We start from the raw sequence: 7,778 nt of genomic DNA, 5'->3' as shown, positions 1-7,778 counted from the left end.
AATTTCAAGCTCTTTTTGTAATATCTCATCATCCAATTGGATAAATGAGATTTCTTCTCTCTTTTCTTCTTCTTGCTTGGCTTCTGGAATAGCTTTAAACATCACCCACTCTCAATGTCAATGTAGACTCACATATATCAATTAGAGCACACGCGGTGTTTAAGAATGATCTCCCCAAAATAATTGGAATTTCGGGGTCTTCTTTCATATCAACTACCACGAAGTCTACTGGGAAAATTAACTTGTCCACTTTTATTAGGAGGTCCTCACAAACACCTTGTGGATGAATTATCGTCTTGTCCGCCAAATGGATCTTCATATTCACCGGCCTTGGTTCTGGTAAATTCAACTTCTTAAAGAATGACAAAGGCATCAAATTGATGCTTGCCCCCGAATCAGCTAATGCTCGGGTGGAAACTTCATTACCAAATTGGCACGGGATCACAATATTTCCCGGATCACCCTTCTTTTCAGGTAGCTCACTCATCAATATTTCCGCGACTTCAGCCAAATCTTTCCTAGCAACGAAAAGGCCCTTAAGCAAGTTGAAGTACTTGGGTGTTTGGAGCATTGTTTCCACAAATGGCACATTAACTTGTAAAGCTTTAACATGTGTCATGAAGGTTCTGTATGCTTCTACTTTTTCTGCAGGCATGGCTTTGATTGGGTATGGCAGAGGAGGATTATAAGGCTTCAAAGTACTGGCAGTTTTATTATTTACGTATGGACTCGTCGAGTCCATTGGAGTGACTCGGCGAGTCGGATCGGGTTTTGCTGGATCCGATTCTTCTTCCTTTTTTGCCTTCTTCTTGGAGATTTTCAGTGCTTCTGTGAATGTTTCTTCACTGCTGGAGGTTATTACACTTACATTCTCCATTCTTGGATTGGGTTCGGTGTTACTCGGAAGTTGACCCGGTCTTCTATCATTCACTTGATGCGCAAGCTGCCCCAGCTGTTTCTCAATGTTGAGAATTGATGCTTGCTGATTCCTAAGCATGTTTCTGGTCTCGTGTATGGCAACATCGTGATCACTGTGTCTTTTTTCGGATGCGGCTATGAATCTAGTGAATAACTCTTCTAAATCTACTTTCTTTTCTACCGGTTCTTCCTTTTGGTATAGTCCCCTCTCCTTCTGCTTGTATTTCTCCTCCTTTGCCTTCTTATACTCCTCGTATGGTAGCCAATCCTTCTTAGGTTTCCGCCAATTTTCATCATATCGATCACCACTTGAATAAAAGACGTGAGCTTTCTTATTTCCATTCTCATCTAAATCACAATCCTTTGTGAGATGGGGCCCTCTACAATTTTCGCATCCTACCCTAATAGCATGGATTGCTTGATCTATTTTTGTCATTCTTCGATCTAGACTATCAAGCTTAGCTATCACCGCCGCCATGCTATCATTTGCCGCGTTCACTACCCCACGACTTACTTCGTTTCTCGGTTTATGGTATTCTCTAGAGTGCTTAGAGAATTCTTCAATTAATTCTTTAATTAACGGGGGCGCCTTCTTTGTGAGCGGGCCTTGAGAATCAAGCAATTGCCTTGTGGTGACATTGACTCCATCATAGAAGATGGAGACCTCTTGTTGGCTATTAAGGTCATGGTGTGGGCAATTTCTAAGTAGGCTCTTGTATCTTTCCCAAGCTTCATAAAGAGATTCTCCGGGTTGTTGCTCGAAGTTGGCAATGTCTTTCTTTAGCTTGGCTATCTTGGAGGGCAGGCAGAAATGGTCTATGAATTCTTCTTTCATCTTGGCCCATGTGGTGACCGATCCGGGAGGAAGTGACTTTAACCAATCTTTTGCAACTCCTTTAAATGTGACAGGAAGCATGCGAAGAAGTTGGGTCTCGCGTGGAACATTCGGGACGTTGAAGTAATCGGCCACATCATTCACTTCGTCCAAGTGCTTGTAAGCATCTTCGTGATCCTTCCCGTAAAAAGGAATCTCCTTGAGTTGGACGAGAATATGGCCTTTTAGTTCGAATGTAGCGGTCGCGGGAATTGCGGGTTGCACAAGCCCCGGCCCGGTGTCATCACGCATCATTTTCTTCCATTCCCCCATGGGGACTTCATCAATGTTAGTCATTGTGATAGCTAACTCTTCTTCGGAATCGGTTTCTTGCTCGTAAGTATGCTCTTCTTCTTCCTCGGTCTCGTACTCGGTATCTTCTTGAATTGGTTCTTCAACTGTCAACGAGGCACTGGATGCTCCTGATTTGCTGCTCTTCTTCTTGCTGAAAACAGATTTTAAGTTTTTCAGTGGTGAGTTCTTTGAAGATGTGGTTTCTCCAACGGCTTTTCCTTTGCTTTTTCTTAGTGCGGATTCCGGGTCTTCCAACGGAGGGACCAGAGGTGTATCAGATCCTCGGGTCATGAAACAACTGTAAACAAACAAAACAAAAGAAACAGAACGCGTAAAAAGAACAAAAACGAAAAAAAATAAAGACTGAAACAGCGATGTACTCGCCGAGTCAGCACGAGTGCACTCGACGAGTTCAAGGCAAAAACAGAAAAGAAAATTTCTAGTTATTCTAAAAAAAACGAATTTTTTATAAACTAATTCTACTTACTGAATTACTTTGTAAATAACTTTGTGTAAGATAAATCCCACACAAAGGATCGATTAAACTAGAATTTAATATTAATTTTAGAACCGTTCCCCGGCAACGGCGCCAAAAACTTGATGTGTGTAGACTCACTTAGTTTTAAACCTACTTTTAATTATCAAATAACACACAAAAGGCAGTGAACCTATCAATTGTAGTATAGCTAAATAAGCAGGGTATCGATCACAGGGAACGGCAAATTAAATTAAAAACTAATTTTATCTAAGTTAATTAAGAAGTAGGGGTTTTCTCTAGTTTTACAAGACTAGAAACTTACTAACTATTACTAATTTAAGACTAGAAAATAACGACTTAACTAGATTCAATAATTGGAAAGGAACTTCTGTTTAGTTCAACTTGGTTAACTCTATGGTTGATTTCAAGGTAATGATGCAATGGATTAATTCTTTCGTTGGTTACCGATTCAAGTGATTAGATTCGTGTTCACTACCCTAATCCTTAGCAAATAAACTAACTTAAACAGTGGCCAATTGTCTAATTTAATTATATTCACTAGATTAATTATTCGGGTTAAGTTAGACTTGCAATAGTTAACTAATTTATTCTTTTAATTAACTCCTTGTTTGATGGTCATCTTACAAGCTTGCACATGAATTTACTCAATTTTCTTATTAATTCTAGTTTCATATTCATTAATCCTAGACATATAGCATAGTGATCACATAGCATACGAGGTCAATAATCAATAGATGTTCATGCTAATCAATTATCTTCCTATTAACAGAAAATTAATTATTATTCACACACAAGGTTGTTTAGCAAGCTAAAATAACAAAAATTCACCAACTTGGAATTAATCCTACCAATCAATCAAACCATATTGTCAACTTTGTATCCCCAAACAGAAGTCTAAAGGTTTTAGCTCATAATTGAAGTAAGTAACAGCAAACAAACAAAGTCAAATTGCTTAATCATAATGATAAAACAAAAGAATAAATGGAATGATGAAATTTTGCCTCAATTACTCTCCGGAATTGAATTCTAGCTCCTTTCGTCGTCTTCTAGGGTTTCTCTGGCTTCTCAATCGTAGCAAAGTACTTCTGAATTGTCCCAGAACTCTCTTCTATCGATCTGTGAAATTATCTATAAATATGCGAACCGACTCGTCGAGTCATGTGGTGACTCATCGAGTCCCTCTCACATTCCCCGTATTGTGATAACTCTCTGGGATCCCGAGTCATTATCTTCTCGATCCTTCGATTGGACTCGTCGAGTAGTCTATCTGACTCGACGAGTAGGTGCCATTTTTAATGTTTTTTTCTTCTTTATTCCATTCTCGATCTTCTAACAGTTTCTCCCGCTTCCTTTCACTTCCGAGCTTCATCTTTGGACTGAAAAACATAATTTAACACTTTTAAGTACCTTTTGTCCATAATATGCAATAATTTAGCTAATAAATGAGTAAAAATGTATACTTAATATGAACTAATTATGCACATATCACAGGTCATGTTGGTATAATGAAACCTTTAGAAATGTTGAAAGGGCATTTCTTTTGAGCCAAGATGATTTTGAAGACAGTGAGTTTGAATAGAGTTCCCAAGGTAATTGTTTCAGTTTGTGATTCTAAATTCTTAAAGTATTTCTAGAATACTTTATGGAGAAAGGGGGGAAATAAATTGTTTGTTAGCACTTTGTTGAGGAGGCTGGTGGAAAAATCACAAACAGATTAGGATGTGCAGTTGGTTCTTGCTGAATGTGCTTTGAAAATCAAATTTCCCCGGAAGTATAAGGTCCTTCCTGAATTGAGGACAATTCCTTCCAAATGAGGAAGTACTGATGCGATTTTGGAAGGTAAATGTGAACTTCACTTCAGCCTAATATGTGTAGGGTGGGCGACCTGGTTTTGTCTGCTAGTTGCAATCCAATTTGAACTATTGATGGTTGTGATCCGTTGCGATTGGTTGTGATCGAGCACACTAAATTGTAGTCATTGGATGTGTTTTGTTAGGCGAAGTTGTTCGCATTCATTGGTGGATCTTTGTGAAAGAGAGAATGGATGCGAACAAACGATTGAGTACAAACGAAAGCTTGGATGCGAAGAGGAACTTGGACGCAAAAACGACTTCTTGTCTAGGGGAGTTAAGAGAATTCAAGGTCTAATAAATCTAAGAGTCACCTCAGAAAGATCACGCCTCAGAATCTAAAAAGTCCTTGATGAGTTTATGAAACTCTTTGATCGTTTAGATCTTATAACAGGTAAATCACGAAAGCGAAAAACAGCAATATAAAACACATGAATGAATCTGAATATGTCGAATGATTCAATTGATTCAATCCTCAGCAGAGCTCGATAAAGAACTTCCGCTGTAGATGATATTAGGGTTACAAAAGATAAAGATCAAAAAAGTTTGACAGAATAACTTCCAAAAACTTACGTACTGGGATGCATGCCAGCACCTATAAATACAAAACCCTATAAAATAACTCTCGGATGGACAGGCCCATATCGGAGACTAAATGGACTAACTAGCGAGCCCAATACGCAACACCTTTTGGACCTAACAATCTCCCCCTTTGCGTCAATTGAAGCGATACTATCACTTTGGCTTGCTGGGTCCAGCTGCAGGAACTTTCTTAGTGGTTTCAAACAGACGTGGGATGAGAGCAAGGATGGTATGTCTAAAGCGAATGTACCACTGGATCATGTCATCGAAGTACTTCTTGTCGTCTGTTGAATTCTGCTTGCCTCGATGAATGATTCCCAGAACATGTTCCAGACATGCAGTGGTGTAAAGGTGTTTGTCAGCCAAAGCGAACAGGCATTTTTGGCCTTCATTCCTTGTAAACATGACAGAATTCCGTTTCGGGTCGATCCTTCCCATCTGCATCATTTTCAAATCACTAGCAGAGCTAACAAGAGAAATAGTGGGCTTTTTCTTGAATATGCTAGCGATCTCCTGATCCATCTTGGCAACTTCCATAATGTAGAATACGAGCATCCTCTTGAAGTAATCAATAATCGGACCATACTCAGGTTCATTGGTTCTAACTCCAGCGGTGGTTGTTGTTGTTATGGGAGGGGGTACAGGGATAGAAGTTGGTGGTATTTGAGTAGTGGAGGTTATGGGGGGAATGGAAATAGACATGGAGATTGGTCGAGGAGAGACAGGTCTAGTGGAAAAATGTACCTCAGGGGTAGGCAAACGTGGAGGAGTGTTACCACGTAGGGACTCTTCGAAGTCTGAACTCTCTTCCCCAGATTCACTAGAGGAGGAAGCAAGAATCAGCTTTCGCCTAGGTTGAGTCTTTCTCTTCTTTGGTGGAGGAGATTGAGCCACTTTGGAGGGTTTTCGTTTCTTCGGAGAAGGACCTTTCGCTCCCTTGACAACCTTCTTGTCTTTTCCCTTGTCATTTTTCTTTCCCCTGGGAGCAGGCCGATCAGCATCATTAATTGATTGAATCATGTCAAGAGTGAGCTCTCTAGGACCAGAGCGACGAAACTCCTTGTAAGTTCTGATGATCCGGCTATCGCTTGGAACATCCCCATACATTGACTCAGGGATCGAACCAATAAAATGAAATTTAAAGGAATCAGAGACGATTATCTTCATCGTGTGGAAAGTACCTATCGAAGAAAGTGGAGAATCAACAACGATTGGAATATGATACTTGTCCATCACCCACTTTGTGACCAGCGTCCAAAATCTGGCATAGGAGATCTCTAAATGGCGAGATGTAGACACTAGACTCTGAATCAGCTGCTGCCATAAAACTAACCCATAATCTAGGTTGATGCCGTGATACAACCCATAAAGAATGGTCATAAACAAACGACTCGCCCCGTCTGAGCCTGCACTTCGTTCTGATAGCCCCTTGAACAAGATGGTGAAGAAGCCGTTCCATTGAGGAGGTAAGCAAGACTTCTTGAATTTTGTTACCGTCGTCAGAATTTCAGTGTATCCCATGTTATAAAACATGGAAAACAACTGTCCCACCGGGATGGATTCAGGGTTAACCCTAGATTCATCGGGTTCAAACACTAAAAGCGAACAGAATCGCTGCTTGGAGATGGAGGCCTTGTGATCAAGAATGTCGAAGAAGATTCGATCGACAGACTTGTCATAGTGGGCTGTGGAGAAGATTTGCGAGAGACACTCCATGGGAACTGTTTCGACCTTGGTGAGAGCTGGAACCAGCGGTGAATACTTGAGACATTCCATGATTGGAAACATGAATGCATCATAAACTTGAGGAGTGAGGTCGATAATCAAGCTTTGTTGAGGACGGATTGGTAGAATGTGAGATGTAGCATGAATTGAGGATGAGTCCGCCATTGAAGAGAAGAATTTGGGAGAGATGATGAACAGTAGAAGAAACAAAGCTTTTCTTGCTCTCTGAAGATTTGGTGCAGTAAAGAGGTAAATTATGGTAGAAATTACCTTTTATACCGTGGTGAGAAGAGAGAGAAAAAGTTGTTCCCAAATCTTCAAGGGAAATACGAAGAGTTTCCTTAGGTGATTGACGCGTGACAGTGTAGAGCCCCGATGATTACGAAGGAGAGAGAAGGACTATCCCGTTTCACACGCCTTCCCATCAGGCGCCGTTTGAAATGTCAAAAACGGTTCCACTTCACACGCCTTCCCAGTAAGCGCCATTTGAAATATCAAACCGATTGGACTTTCAGCTGAGTCAGCAACTTATCCCTTTAGAGTGAGATGTCGTCATAAAACAAAATAACCACGTGTAACATTGTGAGCCACATCTCTTTTATAACCTCAAATTCCATAGCGAAAAATAGCTTGTAAGTAATGAAACCAGAATTATGGAAAATCAAAAAGATTTTCGTGCATAGTGTGTAAAAGAAAAAGAAATAAAGCAACACATATGTGGGAAATTGTGATGTCAGTAAAGACACGAAACAATGGATCCCGGGCACGAATCTCTTCCTTCAAAGTCAAGAGAGACCTTAAAGTGTTTGTTTGGTTTCCCGTTGAATTACGATCAGACACTTATTGAGAAGTGTTGAAAGGCATCTTTTAATTAGGCTAATTTGGGTGGCTATCGCTTCAGTGCAGAATTCCTGATCTTGACATAAGACAGAAATCGACTGAAGTACTTGTGAGACCAATGTAGTCTGTTGAACAAGTAGGTGTGAAGAGAATTTAAGTGGCAGTTTGAAAATACTTTTAGGGGAAATCTCAAAAA

The 7,778-nt window shown here is 40.2% G+C and overlaps 1 non-coding gene across 1 annotated transcript; it reads left to right on the top strand.

Annotated features, from left to right (window-relative positions):
- Positions 1 to 1,598: 1,598 nt before the first annotated feature.
- Positions 1,599 to 1,705, top strand: LOC145096433 (small nucleolar RNA R71). Its single transcript, XR_013703843.1, has one exon. It is a non-coding gene; the product is annotated as a small nucleolar RNA R71 (small nucleolar RNA).
- The last annotated feature ends 6,073 nt before the right edge of the window (positions 1,706 to 7,778 follow it).

Source organism: Lactuca serriola, chromosome 3 (genome assembly GCF_051521515.1).
Source record: "Lactuca serriola cultivar US96UC23 chromosome 3, Lser_US96UC23_V15, whole genome shotgun sequence".
Classification (NCBI taxonomy): Eukaryota; Viridiplantae; Streptophyta; class Magnoliopsida; order Asterales; family Asteraceae; genus Lactuca; species Lactuca serriola.
This window is presented reverse-complemented; position numbering and strand designations above follow the sequence as displayed.